This window comes from Spermophilus citellus, assembly GCF_964194105.1.
Source record: "Spermophilus citellus genome assembly, chromosome: 9".
In the NCBI taxonomy this organism is placed as follows: Eukaryota; Metazoa; Chordata; class Mammalia; order Rodentia; family Sciuridae; genus Spermophilus; species Spermophilus citellus.
In genome coordinates, this window is record NC_138191.1 from 109,046,912 (window position 1) to 109,061,959 (window position 15,048).

General features: G+C 43.9%; 1 protein-coding gene across 1 annotated transcript in view; it reads left to right on the plus strand.

Annotated features, from left to right (window-relative positions):
• Nucleotides 1-13,929: 13,929 nt before the first annotated feature.
• RIMS3 (regulating synaptic membrane exocytosis 3) overlaps nucleotides 13,930-15,048 on the plus strand; it is a 38,150-nt gene continuing 37,031 nt past the window's right edge. The window contains exon 1 of the mRNA XM_081307737.1: nucleotides 13,930-14,195. The gene's annotated coding sequence lies outside the window, so the exon portion shown is untranslated. The remainder of the gene's footprint in view (nucleotides 14,196-15,048) is intronic.

Sequence of the window (15,048 nt, forward strand, 5' to 3'; positions counted from 1 at the left end):
TTCCCAGACTGGTCTTGAACTCCTGCACTTAAATGATCCTTCCACCTCAACATCCTGAGTATCTTGAGTAGCTGAGATTACAGGCATATGCCATCACACCTGGCTAGTTTTTTTTAAATAATTGTATTTTTTTATAATTTAATCACATTCTATTTCTATTTTATATAGATATCAGTTTCTAAGAGGTTAATACAAGGGCCCTGGGAGATTGTTGTATTCTCTGCTTATTATTAAAATCAGACTTCTGAATTTACAAGGTTAAAAATCAGTTCTGGGTTGATGATAAACTCCCTAAAGTTATAGCACTGTGAAGGGACCAGGCTCCCGGACCAGCTGGGCTTAAGCCCTACCCCTCTATCTTGTTGTTGCTTTTGATCTAAAAGAAAAGCAAGTAGTGCCAAATAAATAAAGGTCATGTACTGTTGTAGTTCAAAAAAAGGGAGAGATTATTGCTACTGAGTATGAAGTAATGGAGGGAGTTCAGGAAAGATTCGCAAGGGTATGACATTGAACTGGGTCTTGAAAAGTAAATAGAAGAGATGAAGAGCATGCCATGTGTTAGCAGTAGTAAGCAAATACAGAAAGTAAGGGATCAGTTGAGGAAATACAGAATGAGGGAAATAAAAAAATCATATGGAAAGATATTAGAATCAAATTAAGATTCTTGGGCTGGGAATGAAGGCACACACCTATAATCCTGGCAGTTCTGGAGGCTGAGGCAGAGGATCACAAGTTCAAGATCTGCCTAGGCAATTTATCAAGACCCTGTCTCAAAAAATAAAATGGGCTGGGGATATAGCTCAGTAATAAAGTGCCCCTGGGTTCAATCCCCAGTACCTCAAAGAAAAAAAGAATCAAGACTCTTGGGTCTTATTTTCTGCTAAGAAAGTTTAGTGGTGGAAGTTTGTTTTTAAGCAATTTTAACCAATTTGAAAGTGCCCAGTGTGGTGACATTAAGTACATTCAAATTATTGTGCAATCATCTTCCTCTCCAACATCCAGAATTTTTCAACATCCCATATTGAAACTTTTTTTTTTTTTTTTTTTTTGGTACCGAGGATTGAATCCAGGAGTGTTTAACCACTGAACTACATCCCCCGCCCTTTTTTATATTTTATTTAGAGACAGGGTCTTGTTAAGTGCCTCATTAAGTTTCTGAGGCTGGCTTTGAACTCATGATTTTCCTGCCTCAGCCTCCTGGCCACTAGTATTACAGGCATGCGCCACCACACCCTGTGAGCAGTACTCTTCTGATAGACAACTTTGACTCAAGGACTCAACAGCCATGCCAAACTTTTCTCAGAACTTCACTTAGTCTATTATGCTTCCACCTAGAACTTTCTTCCCTTTCTCCTTCACTTAGGATCAGCTCTGAATCATTGCCTGGCGGCTTTCAGTCTTTCCCAGTTAACTCCCATGATTTTCCACAGATGTTTTTCTTACAATAAATATGTTTTATTGTATCCTGTATTGGTGTCTGATTTCCTGAGGATATGAATTGACATAATGGGGGGAGGAGGGAATGCTTCCTACCAGGGTACCTCTTCTATACCCCATTAGCCAGAGGCTAGTGATCTGACCAATCATAATGGTCCATCTCCATGTCCGTTCCAGTGCCTCCTCAGAGTCTCAGCATCATTTGGCTCCCAGACTACTTGATCCACCTCAATGACAGATATGACTGACAAGATCTGAGCAAGACTTTCTAGCTCTGCTGCCTTGTTGCAAACATGAATTCTATGTCTTCTACAACTTCCAGACCCTAATGACACAACTGCCTCACAGAACATGGAATCTGGCTTCCTGGGAAGTTGCTAAAGGGGCCAATGAAGCAATCCAGTACTACCCATGGGATGAATTGTCCAGTGGAAGACAAGAGGCAGGAAAGAGCAGAATAGAATCATCTACTCTCCCCTTCCTCCTCTGATGAACTGTTTGGAGGCATAATTTCTCCATATGACCCACCTAGAACTGCTTCATAGCCAAGCAGGTACACCTGCCAATAGGGTACATTTGCCAAGAGAGTAACTGTGTCTCTTCACAGCTCACTGAGAAGTAAACAGCAAATATTTCCTTGCGTTTTTCCCATCTTCTGTTTTCCCTTGTCCCTCATTCCCTGCCCTAGGATTATGTTTCCCACATGAAGCTTTAGCACTTGACATTGTTTTCTAGGAAACTTCTTCAGACATTGTTTTCTAGGAAACTTGCTAACACAGGCCACAGTTTCTGAACAGATAGGCACATGACCCAAACCAAGTGAAGCAAAATCTTTTTGACAATTTGAAATATGGATAGAGGAGAGACAGAATTTCTCTTCTGTAAGTCTTCCTCCATTAGTAGCTCAGAGTGGCCATTACCTGCTTCATGAACCATGCCTGCTTGAGCATGAAGGCATTATAGAGGAAGACAGATCAGAGAAAAAAAGTATATCCCTCTCTGAGCCCTGTCATCAACTGAGCTAGACCCAACTTTTCCCAGTACTTGCAGCTGTTTGTCATTTCTTTATCTCTCCTAGACCAATTTTTCCCAATCTACATCATATAAAATATGGTCAACCATGGACCCCAGGTCACCTCTATTCAAAAGATCATCCAAGTGACTAAATTCTTAGGTCCAGTTAAAAATTCCTGAGAAGAAGAGCTCCTAGTTGGCCTAGCTTTATCCAAGGGTCCACTCCTAAACCAACCAACGTTGTTGTGGAGGAGTAGACATCGTTATGTGCTATAACTCTATGAATGGATGTATGCTGGAGGGCAGGTGATAGAGTAACTCTTCCCAGAAAAGTGGGAGTGTTGGGCAGACCAACTGTTGACTGTCTACTCCCAGAGAATAAATAAAGGAAAAGAGTAAAGGTGAAAGTTTAGAGGCTGAAACTTTATCTAAAGCAATGCTATCCAGTCGAGCTTTCTGAGATGATGGAAATGCTTTTACCCTTCTACTATTCAGCATAGTAGCCATTAGTTATATGTGCTTACAGAGTACTTGAAAGACAGTACAATTGAGAAACTGAATTTTTAATTTAATTTTACTTAAGTTTAAATAGCTACATGTAGCTAATGACCACATATTATGCAATTCTAAACAATTGGTCCCTTTGGGGAGGCAGCATGGCTTAGTTGCTCTATTACCATGTGCTTTGGAGTCAGCCTGATCTAGGTGTGAGTCCCAGCTCCATTTACTTAACTTCTGAGCTGGAGATGTTAAAAAAAAAGTCATTGGTATAAGATTCCACAAGAGAAAAGGACAAAAGATCTACAAAGGGTCAAAGAGTCTGTCAGATTTGGCATTTAAGAGACTATGAGGGAATAAAGATGAGAAGGGTTTAAACTATGATGGGGTAAAATTGAGACCAGTTATTTAGCTACCTTTTGGATGTTGGCTAAGTTCCTTTCCTTCAGAGGAGACTCCCAGGCAGAGAGACTGGAAATGCAAAAAATTTCTCTCCTCTTAACTCTAGTTGTCACAAGGGGAGTTGAGAATTCAAAAGCATGTGGTGAAAGTAGGGCTCCAAAGTCAAGCCAGAAAAACAGAATGAGAAACACTGTCAATTGTGGAGCCTGGAGCCACAGGTGGAGTTGCCTAGACGAAGGAAGCCACAAGGAAAGAACACCTCACCTCATTATATAGTACTTACTCTGTGAACAGAGTTTGAGTCCTTCAAGGGTGAGGGCCATGTGCATCTCTGAGCACTTAGTAAGTACCTGGCACATTAGTAGATAAGATGTATTGAATGAGAAAATACAGGTAAAATCAGGTCATTCTGGTGCATGATAAAGATTCTGAAATATAGTGTTAATTAAGTTATTAAAAAGAGAAAACAAGAAGGTGCCAAGGAATTCTTCCTGGCTTGGAAACCTTGCTTTTAAGGTCCTTGGCATATTGCCTGGCACAGAGAAATTGATCAACAAGTGATCACTATGGTAGTTAAAATTAGTCCAGGAATAAGATTTTGGACAAGGTTGCGGTAAGGCCTTGACAATAAAGAGAGCTAATATATATTGATCTTAATCCTTAAAACAACTTAATGAAATGGGTTTTATTAGGTTAATTTTACAAAGAAAAAAACTTGAAGAAGAGATGTAATTTATTCAGTTGCTAAGCTCAGGAATGGCAGGACTGGGGTCAAACCTAAGCTTACCCAACTCTAGAATTCAGCTTCCAGCAACTAAGGTTTGGAAGCCAGGGAGCAGAAGGAGATTTGAAAAGGGAGCTTAAGAAAAGCAGTTCTTGAATCAAAATTCACTCTGCTTCCTACACACTCACACAAATCCCAATAACTTCTCCCTTCACGGCCCCTACTTAAGTGCCTTCTTGCCACACTCCGCTTTCCTTCTGCTGAGTTCACCTCTAAGCTCACCTTCTGTTTCCTGCCCGTTCAACTACATCTGCTCTCCTTTGACTGAAGGAAGCTAGAGTTAAAATGGGTTCAAAGGAGGTCTTTTTGTTAGTTTGACTTTTATTTGAAGAAAACAAACTCTAGAGCAAGTAAGTATACTAAATATTCCAGTAGAGGGAATTGGCAATGAAAACAAGAGAGAATATCTGCAGAGATTAGTTATTGAAGTCCTGAGCACAAGTCAAGGGAGAAGTTTACCTCTGGTAGGAGCTGGGACATGGTATCAGAGTAGAGGAAGACAAAAAATGTGAGTAAAGGAACAGGAAAGCTGGTAAAAGTTAGGATGCTTAAATTCAAGTGTTGAATTTTGCAGCAATTGATGATGGATGGTGTTGTGTAGGATGATGTTTTTCAAATTGCAGGTCATAATTCATTAACAGATCACAGAATCATTTAGAAGTTTGTGGCCAACTTTTATTTTTATAATAGAACAGAATTAAAAATTTGGATTAATGGAACATAGCAAATGTAAATACTATGAAAACTATGATGAAACTTTTGCTTGTCATACATGTATAAAACTGATTTTTTATTGAGGGTAAAGAATATTTTGCCATCTAGAATATGACCATGGGAAAAATGCCTGATCCCTAGAACTTCTTTCTCTTCCAGAGATTTTCACAATGCTTGCAAATTGGTCTTTCTTTGTGACACAAAATGAATACCCTAAGGCATTATCCTGTTCAACTATGCAGAGCACCCTAATTGTGGTTATGGCCTGTGGGTTCCACATATGCCAAAAAATTAATCCCGCTCTTCAGAGCTACTCTTCCTTCCTGTTTCCATTCCCATTATTGTCCCAGGATGACTGCCAGTAACCCCCAGGGCCTGTATGTTTCCTATTTATAATAAGCAAGGAAGAAAATCTGCGTGCTAGCCTTTTGGCAAAAATCCTGAGATTCATTCTGATTGTACTAGCTGAGTTCACGTCATCCTGGCCAGTGATATTGAATGCCTTTATTGGTTCAGTGCTGCTGTAACTGATGGAATTATATTCTTAAAAACATATGGATGGGCTGGGATGTGGCTCAAGTGGTAGCGCGCTCGCCTGGCATGCGTGCGACCCGGGTTCGATCCTCAGCACCACATACCAACAAAGATGTTGTGTCCACCGAGAACTAAAAAATAAATATATAAAAAAAAATTCTCTCTCTCTCTCTCCTCTCTCACTCTCTCTTTAAAAAAAAAACAACAACAACAACAAAAAAAAAAAAAAAAAAACATGGATTCTGGAATGGAAACCAGGGCTATTAAGGAAAGGAGAAAAGGTTAAATGATGTGATCAATTAATGACCAATACAAGTGGCCAATAATAATGGTTTCAAATTAGTTGACAGTTTCAATAGTATTTGTGTTGGGGCTGGGGATGTGGCTCAAGCGGTAGCGCGCTCGCCTGGCATGCGTGCGGCCCGGGTTCGATCCTCAGCACCACATACCAACAAAGATGTTGTGTCCGCCGAGAACTAAAAAATAAATATTAAAAATTCTCTCTCTCTCTCCTCTCTCACTCTCTCTTTAAAAAAAAAATAGTATTTGTGTTATTAGTCATTGCTTATTTGATATACACTGCACTTTAGCCTTCCTACATTCTGTTTTGTGTGGTGAACCCAATAAACTACATTTCCCAGACTCCTCGTGACAATTGACTTCCTGTCAGATTAGGCCAATGGGAACTTCAGGTGGGAAATTTTGTGCTTGAAGAGGGGATGGTGGTAGGAGAGGTAAAGCCACTGTTCTGTGTTTGCTGGAGACTCTGGCAGCAGATAAGTAGTTAGGGCTTGGAGACCTTCACCATCTCTGGCAGTGCTGGTAATGGCCCACTGTCACTGCAAAAACAGTGATCTAGTTGTGTCCACAATAAGTGCATTTCTGTCTAATAACACCCTTCCATTTGTTCCTCAGGCTATGGGGTAGTAGAAGCTTCCTGCAGCTACTAATATCCAGTCTTCCCAACTTTACTCTTTTGCTCTTTCCGACCTAACCAATTCTCTGAAATAATCCCTTCTGTTTGAAATTCCAACCACGTGTTCTATTTTGTTACCTTCACCCCAACTGACACAGCATCACCCTGGCCTCTGAACAGGCTAACTGCAATTACTAACTTCCCAGATGTGGGTTCACATTGTTGAGCTGAGTGATGCACACTGAGCTGTCAGCGGGGGCACTGGGAAAAGACCCAGGGCGGACCACAGTAAGCACAGGTGAAGCTGCCTATTCCCTTCTGCTTCCTCACCTACCCCCATAACTGTCTTATGGAAGCACTGCTTGCTTCCCAAGATAACTTAACTCTACGCTATGGCCAGGATGGATAGGCTCCAAAATGACCAGATGGGAGCCCAGCCATGAGCACAGTTGGCAAGGGGGAACCAAAACAGGAGTCAGGAAAGGGCATCCTGGCTATATGGTAGAATTTAGAGAGGAGGAAGGGCAGAGATTGTGACTCCTGCTTCATATATTTTTTTTTTTTAGCAGTTCTGATGGAGGAATAGACTGATTGTTCTCATCATTTTCTGTCTTGTCTTCTACCAACCAAACTCTCTGAGAAGGAAGGAAGGAAGGAAGGAAGGAAGGAAGGGAGGGAGGGAGGGAGGGAGGGAGGGAGGAAAGAAGGAACGAACTTCCAACAGCATTTATCCTTGCCAACATCTGAGGAACTGTTACAAAATCCTTCCATTCAATCTAACTTAGTTCTGTGGCCTCCAGGTGCTATCCAAGCTACTGCAAGACAGCAAAGTCTCTGCAAGGAGTAATTTTTTGTTGTTGTTTTTGTTGTTGTTTGTTATATGCCAGCAGTAGAGATCAAACCTAGGGCCTTGTGTGGGCTTTGTGTGTGCTAGGTGAGCACTCTACACTGAGCTGTTTCTCACCCAAGGAAGAATTGTTCATGACCCATGCAGGCCCCACAGGGACACCAGTGGCAAGAACACTACTTCTCTCAGCAGTCCTTTACCATGGTCCAAAGCATTTTGCAAGGCAGAGTTAGGCAAGTTAGAGAACTGTAAATTTAAATGGGATTTGTGATTTGAAACCTAGATCTTACTCAGCCATTAATTTGTTCTGTGATTTTAGGCAAGTCACTTAATAAGCTCAATTTCAACATTCCCATCTATTTTAAAAACAGCATAGAATATTTTTTTCAAACTATTTTAAATAAGTTGATTTAAGGGATGGGAGAAACCACAGATATTTATCCTCTCCGTCTCCTTCTTGCTCATCCTCCCTGAGTTTCAGTGAGTATCAAATAAGATGATAAGCATAAAAATGCTCTGAGAAGCACGAGTACCTTACAAAAGCAAGAAAGTATTATTATCAACACAGCTATTAGCTTAGGAGGATGAAGGCAGGGCCCAGGCCAAGAGCCAAACGGCTAGAAGCCACAAAATTTTAAAAACTTTCTTTCTTCAAATTCTTCCTGGAGTGGCACTTTCTTTGGACAGACCTGGCACTAAAATCCTCTGAGACACTGAAGTGGGTTCAGATGTGTTGAGGGGACAGGTAGGACATTCAGCAGCCAGGAGACACTGGAGAAACACCAGCTCTGTTCCTCAGTTCCTTTGTGATCCAATAAAAGATGCCATGGAAAGAGGAGGCAGATCGTTATCAAGGGCTCAGGTTCAAAGCCAGGTGTGTGTCGCATCCTCTAACAGGCTCTTCAACCAGCCAACAAGCCATGATGTAAGGGGCATTCTAATAAATACTGAACTCAGTTTCCAACAACCATAACGAATCCCCTACATAATGTTCATAATAAATATTGATTTATAGAGAACCTTCAAAGGAAGGCCCAGAGAGGGGCAGGAATTGGCCAAGATAAAACAGTAGCATCAGGCTCATTGGGCTGCAAGGAACAGAAACTTACTCTGTGTAATTCAAGTATGGAGGAGTGTCTGGTAAGGAAGGAAAGGCCAGTGAGAAGGAGGCAATTCTAAGCCTGGTTCTGTTCATTCTTTCTCTTTGTCCCATTCAGTCTCTGGACAGGATGGCTCCTTTCCCCTCCTCTACACTCAGGCTTCTGCTTTCCCTTGGTCTCTGCTCCCTCTTATCCTGCCTTTCACGTGGCTTTCCTGGCCAAGGCCCACTTGTCTGTGGCCCCTCGACATCAACTCCTTCTGCCACCTGACACTTTCCTTCCATCTCTTCGACCTAGAGAGGCTCTAACTGGCCCATCTCAGACTGTTGTGTGACCCATTCAGAGTCACCAGTTCACACATGAAATGGTCCCCCTCATCTCAGAGGTTGGTCCCATCCTCTCAGGTCTAGAGACTGGAGGGCCAGGAAGCATGTCCCATCAGTTCTTGTCCTCAAGGTGGCTTGTCCTTGGTGTGGTATGAATCAAGAAGAAACTACCATCACTGGAATTGTGATTGGAGCTCAAGCCTCCAGATTTCCTTTTCCCATGGAATTATAATTTATTATAATTATAATTTATTATAATTACTTATTATTATTTATTATTATAATAATTTATTATTATTATTTATTATTATAATAATTTATTATTATTATTTATTATTATAATAATTTATTATTATTATAATTTATTATAATTACTTATGCAGCAGACATGTCTTAATGCCTTCTAAATGTCATCGTGAATATCTTCTTTTTCCTTCTCTTTCTCCTCCCCTTCTTCTCTGTCCCAAGGAGTTTATGATATAGGAAAGATAACGGCAGGAAAAGAATTAGGATACATGAGTGCTTTAGAATAAGAATAACTAAGGTAGTAACAGTAGCTACCACCTACTGAGTACCAGGTACCATCCACTGCTGGGGACACACATTTTCTTGTTTCATCTTTATCACTCCCCTATGAAGTCAGCACTGCATTTCACACATATGGAAGGAAACAGGCTCAGAGAGAAGTTTCCAGACAACAGTCATTACAGCAGGGCTCCGATGCCGACACCTGCTCTGTTCACACTGTGCAGTGTGGCCTGGACCCTGCTGTTGCAACACAGAAGATCATCTTGGCCTAGGGAGGAGGACAGGAATGTGAAGAACAGTGGACTTCCAGGAGGAGGTGACCTCTGAGCTGAGCCTGAGCAAGCTTTCATCAGGCCAAAGGGCGGGGGATTGTAACCAAAGGGAGTCATACATAAAAGCAGCAAAACCCAAGCAGAGTTGGGTCTTAGAAAGGCTGGGGAAGGCTGAAACAGGGGTGTGAGCAGGAGGAGCACACTGCACCACCAGAGAGACCTGTCTTAGTGCCTCACCCTGTTTCCAGCCCTGGAAGGAGGAAAAGGCAAGTTCAACAGAACCTAAGGAGTCGACTGCTATGCCTGGCCTTTGATTCAGGAGTGGGCTCTCCATAGCGTCCAAAGTGAAAAATTCAAGAGGAAAGAGGACCCTTAAACACCAACACTCGAAACAACATTCCATGCCCCAATTCCCCTGTCAGTTTTCTTCTGCCTGACTTTCAGGTCTCATTTTGGGTGTCACTTCCCCAGGAAGCATTCCTTGGTCTCATCTTAAATTCAGAATGGGGCATGAACTGGAATCGATCCTTGTAGTTCCTAGGATGACCACGCGAGGGAAGTGGAGAGCAGCCTCCTGGAGGATTAACTCCGCTGTGCTAAAGCACCTGCTGGGGACCCAGATGGCAGGGCTGGGGTTTCCGGGACTTCCCAGTCCTTGAACAGGTGGATGTTGGTCCGGGCGCCTTGGGAGAAGCCTCGGCGATATGTTCGGTCTAGATTCCCACAGTCCCTTCGAGGCTTGCGGAAGGGCTAGCGGGCCACAGCCGGAAGAGTGGCGGGCAACTTGGGATTTATGCCATCCAGTTTGTGATTTGTCTTTGAAATCGATTATGGTCAATTCTTGTGTATGAAAGTTTTTACAGTCACACTTAATGCCTGGTTTCTAGGTTTCATCATACTTAGAAAATCTTTTCCATCTTATCAAAATATTTACTGAGGGCTGGGGTTGTGGCTCCGTGGTAGAGCTCTTGCCTAGCACGTGTGAGGCACTGGGTTCGATTCTCAGCACCACATATAAATAAAATAAAGGTCCACTGACAAATAAGAAGGGAGTAGAGGGAATATGTGGTGAATAAGAACGCAGGAGAAACTTTAAAAATTTTTTACTCATTCTTTTTTTCTGGTCTATTATGGTGTTATTATCTAAATATATCTTCTCCCTGGAATTTATTTTGCTGTAGTTAAGGACATAATTTTCTTCTGTTTCCTCAAATGACTTGGTAGTTATTCCACCCATCGTTGAAAAGCCTATCTTTCCCACATTTGTCAGAAATTCCAGTTTCATTATACACCATATTCCCATGGGTGGCTGGGTCTCTTTTATTTATTTTTTGTACAAACTTATGGGTACTGTGTCATATATAGTGTAATAATCAAATCAGGATAGTTAACATTTGCCTCTCCTTAAACAGTTTCTTAAAATTTTTGATTAACATCTAATAAACATATTTATTTATGCAGTCACAGTGTGGCATTTCAGTACAGTTCAAACATGTACTGACCAAAGCAGAGTAACTGTTTCCATCTCCATAATGTTACTTTGTGTTTGGAACCTTCCACTTCCTCTCTTCTAGTATCCATAATATTGATAATAGGTTGAGTTAGGGGGGTAACTCTGTCGTGGAATGCTTGCCTAGCAAACATGAGGCCCTGGGTTTGAGCTACAGCACAGAAAAATATGTGTATAATGGTAGTATTAGTGGTAGTGATAGGTTATTGTGAACTACAGTCATTGCTCATTCATTTCTGTACTTATTTTGATCTACTGTTCTGCCTAGTCCTGCTTCAGTACTGTACTGTTTTAATTACGTTGACTTTGTAATATGTTTTCTTTAAATTTTGTTTTAGATGTTGATGGACCTTTATTTTATTCATTTATTTACATGTGGTGCTGAGAATTGAACCCAGTGCCTCACACATGCTAGGTAAGCACTCTACTTCTGAGCCATAACCCTAGCCCCTGTAATATATTTTGATATCAGGTAAGGCAAGACCTTTTTCTTTTCTTTTTTAAAAAATATATTTAGTTGTCAATGAATCTTTAATTAATTAATTAATTTATATGTGGTGCTGAGAATTGAACCCAGTGCCTCACATGTGCCAGGCAATTGCTCTACCACTGAGCCACAACCCCAGCCCAAAGCAAGACTTTTTTCTTTATTTTTTTCTAGGTGTTTTTTGTTGTTGTTGCTTTTGTTTGATACTGGAGATTGAACCCAGGGTCTTGCACAAGGTAGACAAGTGGCTGTACCACTGAGCTATAAACTAAGCCCTTTTAAATTTTTATTTTGAGACTATGCTTTGCTAAGTTGCCCAAGCTACCTCTAACTTATGGTCTTCCTGACACACCTCCCAAGCAGTTGAGATTGCAGGTATGTGCCATCACACCCAGCTAAGATTTTTTTTTTATTTCTGCATATTAATTTTTGCATGTACACTTAAGAATCAATCCCCTCTCCATCTAACCCTTCTGAAAGCCCATATGGAACTTTGGAGTCTCTGAAATTATATGAAAAATGTACATTTGAACTCTCTCTTTTGGAGAGAAAATCTAAAATTTTCATCAGATGTGCAAAGGAATCATGATTCTATAGAGAGCACCTGATTTGCATGTCTCTTTGACAGGGGCAAGGGAAAAGCACAAAGGAAGCCTGATTTTCTCTTCTCCCAGTCCTCACAGGCTCTGCTCTTCCTATCTTCACCTCTTCCCTGGCCCTCATCTTGCCTCCCCTAACCTAGTCCCCTTCCCTCCAGAGCAATTGTTCTGCCAAACCGGCACACTCACAAGCCTACATTGCGCTTCACCGCCAGAACCCCCACCGGCATGGTCCCCCAGCCTGCAGCCCCCTCCCCACGTCCACTCCCAGGCGAGCAAGCCCTAGTTCTAGGCCTAGGACTGATGGGGATTAGATGATAACATTGAAATTAATAACTAGATAAAATCATGAGTCTCAGCTTCACCTCTGACTACCTTGGGACCCAGCTTTAGGCTCTTCACTTTGTTGAGCCTTGGATGACCCTTCTCCCAAATCAGATAAGTCTGAGTTACATCCCCAGCCCCCAGGAGGTCCTTTAACTTCAATAATTTCCCTTGTACATCCCACCTCCCACTCCCCATTCACATTTAATTTGTATCCTCAGCAGGATGAATACTTGCTTTACCTGCTCCAACAAATTTTAATAATATTGTACTTCTAGGGGAAAAAAAAAGTAGTAGAATTTCATGAAAATAGAAGGGAAAGTAATGGAGTAGAGGAAGGGGATGGGCGAGAGAGGTGGGGAGAGAAGGGAAGTTCTAGGGAAGAGATTGACCAAATTATGTTATGTGCATGTCCGAACATGTCACAGTGGATCCCACTGTGCACAATTATTACACATCAATAAAAAGGTTTTTTAAAAATACTGTCCTTCTAGCTGGGCATAGTGGCACACACCTGTAATCCCAGTGGCTTGAGAGGCTGGGGCAGGAGGATGGCAAGTCCAAAGACAGCCTCAGCAATTTAGCAAGGCCCTAAGCAACTTAGTGAAACCCTGTCTCAAAAAAATAAAAATAAAAAAGGTGGAGGGGGGAGGCCTCTAGGGATGTGGCTCAATGGTTAAGTGCCCCTGGGTTCAATCCCCAAGACCAATAATGATAATAATAATACTGTCCTTCTTAGAATGAGTGAAATTAAGAAACATGGACTCAGGGTATCCACTTTGGAGTTCATTTAGGCAGTTGCCACGCTCTAGAATAGGGTTTCTCAACCCTGGTACTATTGACATTTTGGACCTGATAGTTCTTTGTTTGGTGGCTGGCCTGTACAGGATGTTTGCATCCAGGGTCTCTTCTGAGAGATCCCCCAAGGTTGTGAAAAACAAAAATGTCTCCAGACAATGTCAAAAGTCCCCTGAGGGGGTGTGAAATATCTCTAGTTGAAAATTACAGTCCTAGAAGGAGTAGGGAGGGCGGGTGAAGGAGGTTAACTTAGGTCACGGGAAGGATACTCTGATCTCCCTTACCCTCTGTCAGAAAGGGACATTGTATTCTTTTTCTTCACAGGCACTTGGGCAAGTCTTTCCTTTTCTCTGAGCTTCAGTTCTTTCATCTGTAAAATGGACTTGGTATTTATTTGTAAGTTGTTTCCCCTTCTTTCACCATCTGACATTCCTGGATCCAGTTCAGGGTAGAGCAGGAGCGACTCGGTGCCAGTGAGGTCCTGGGAATTGCCTCAAAGAGCAAGAAGGATGGAAAAAAAATAGATGGCAGGGGTGGTGGAGGAGAGGAATGGTCAGCAGAAGGTAGGAGCATCCTAGAGACAGGGAAAAGCCTGAGGCATTCCCAGACCCTGCTGCTTCCAGGTACACCCCTTCAAGGCCTCAACAACACCCGTGGCCCCCAACCAGACAAATCCAGACCCACCACCTTAGGGCCCGCCCACCACCAGCCCCAGCGCACTGGCCCCGCCCCGTCTCCACGGCCCCTCCCACCAACCAGAGGCTCCGCCCTCAGCAGGCCCCGCCTCCCTCTTCGCCTCCCGCCAGCCCGGGCTCGGGCTTTGCACCCGGCGGCGCCTGAGAACGGTGGCGGGTGCTGAGCCGGCAGCGCAGGCGGGCGGAGCGGAGCTGCCTGGCCCGGTGGCGGGCGATGCCCCCGTGAACCTCTCTCGTCGCCCCTCCCCGCCCCGCGTCCCTACCCTCTCAAAGTCCGCGCCCGCCAGGGGCCGGGCCGCGCCTACCGCCGGGTCCGCGGGGCGGGGTCCCGGGGAACACCTGCCCCGCCTTGCGGAGCTGCCACGGCCTGCGGAGCCCCTTGCCTGTCTGGACTCCGGCCCCACCTCGGGGTAAGTCAGTAGGCCTTGCTCGCCTGGGAGTGGACGTGGGGAGGGGGCTGCAGGCTGGGGGACCACGCGGGTGGGGGTTCTGGCGGTGAAGCGCAACGTAGGCTTGTGAGTGTGCCGGTTTGGGGGGCGGGGACCCGGGGATGAGCACAGCGAGTGTGACGGCTCTGGGGCGGGGGCTGAGGTATAAGAGGGGGACGTGGGGTGATTGAGGAAGCGGGGAAAATGGGGTAGGGGGCTCCAGAGTCTTGAGTTCTTTGCTGATGCTCAGAGCACCTGGGGCCCTAGGTCTTCAACAGCATTGCCTCGCTTGGCATTTTTGGAAAGTGCTTAAAATTCCTCTTGGAAAGGGAACTGGAAGGTAGCCTACCTTTCTCCCTCCTGCCTGTGCCCTGGTTGGGAAGCGGCCACTTTTTCTTCCCAATGTGACACCATTATGGTGCCCCTAGGACCCCCGTCTCCTGCCATCCCATGAAAGAAAGGGTGGTACTCACTCCAGTCTCAAGTGGGAAGAGGGGCTTCTGGGAAGCTGGGAAAGACATTTGGCCAGTAGAACCGTGGGGAGCCAGGGTTCAAGGAGGCTTGACAAGACCCTTGGTGGGCAACTTGTGTACCTCTTGGTCCCAGGAAGGATATCTCCCTGGTTGGCCTCCTGACTGCCTGGAGCTCATGCCCCCATCACCTTCTCTAGACAACTGAGTCCTGAGGAGTGTTTCTTTCCAGGATTCTGGGCCTGGAAACTCAGGAAGGGCTCATAACTCTTGTGATCCTAGCCTGGGATGGGCAATGCCATACCTAAGGGCAGAGAGCAAGGGACACTGGCTGGCATTGCCACCTGAGGGCTGTTTGAATGTGG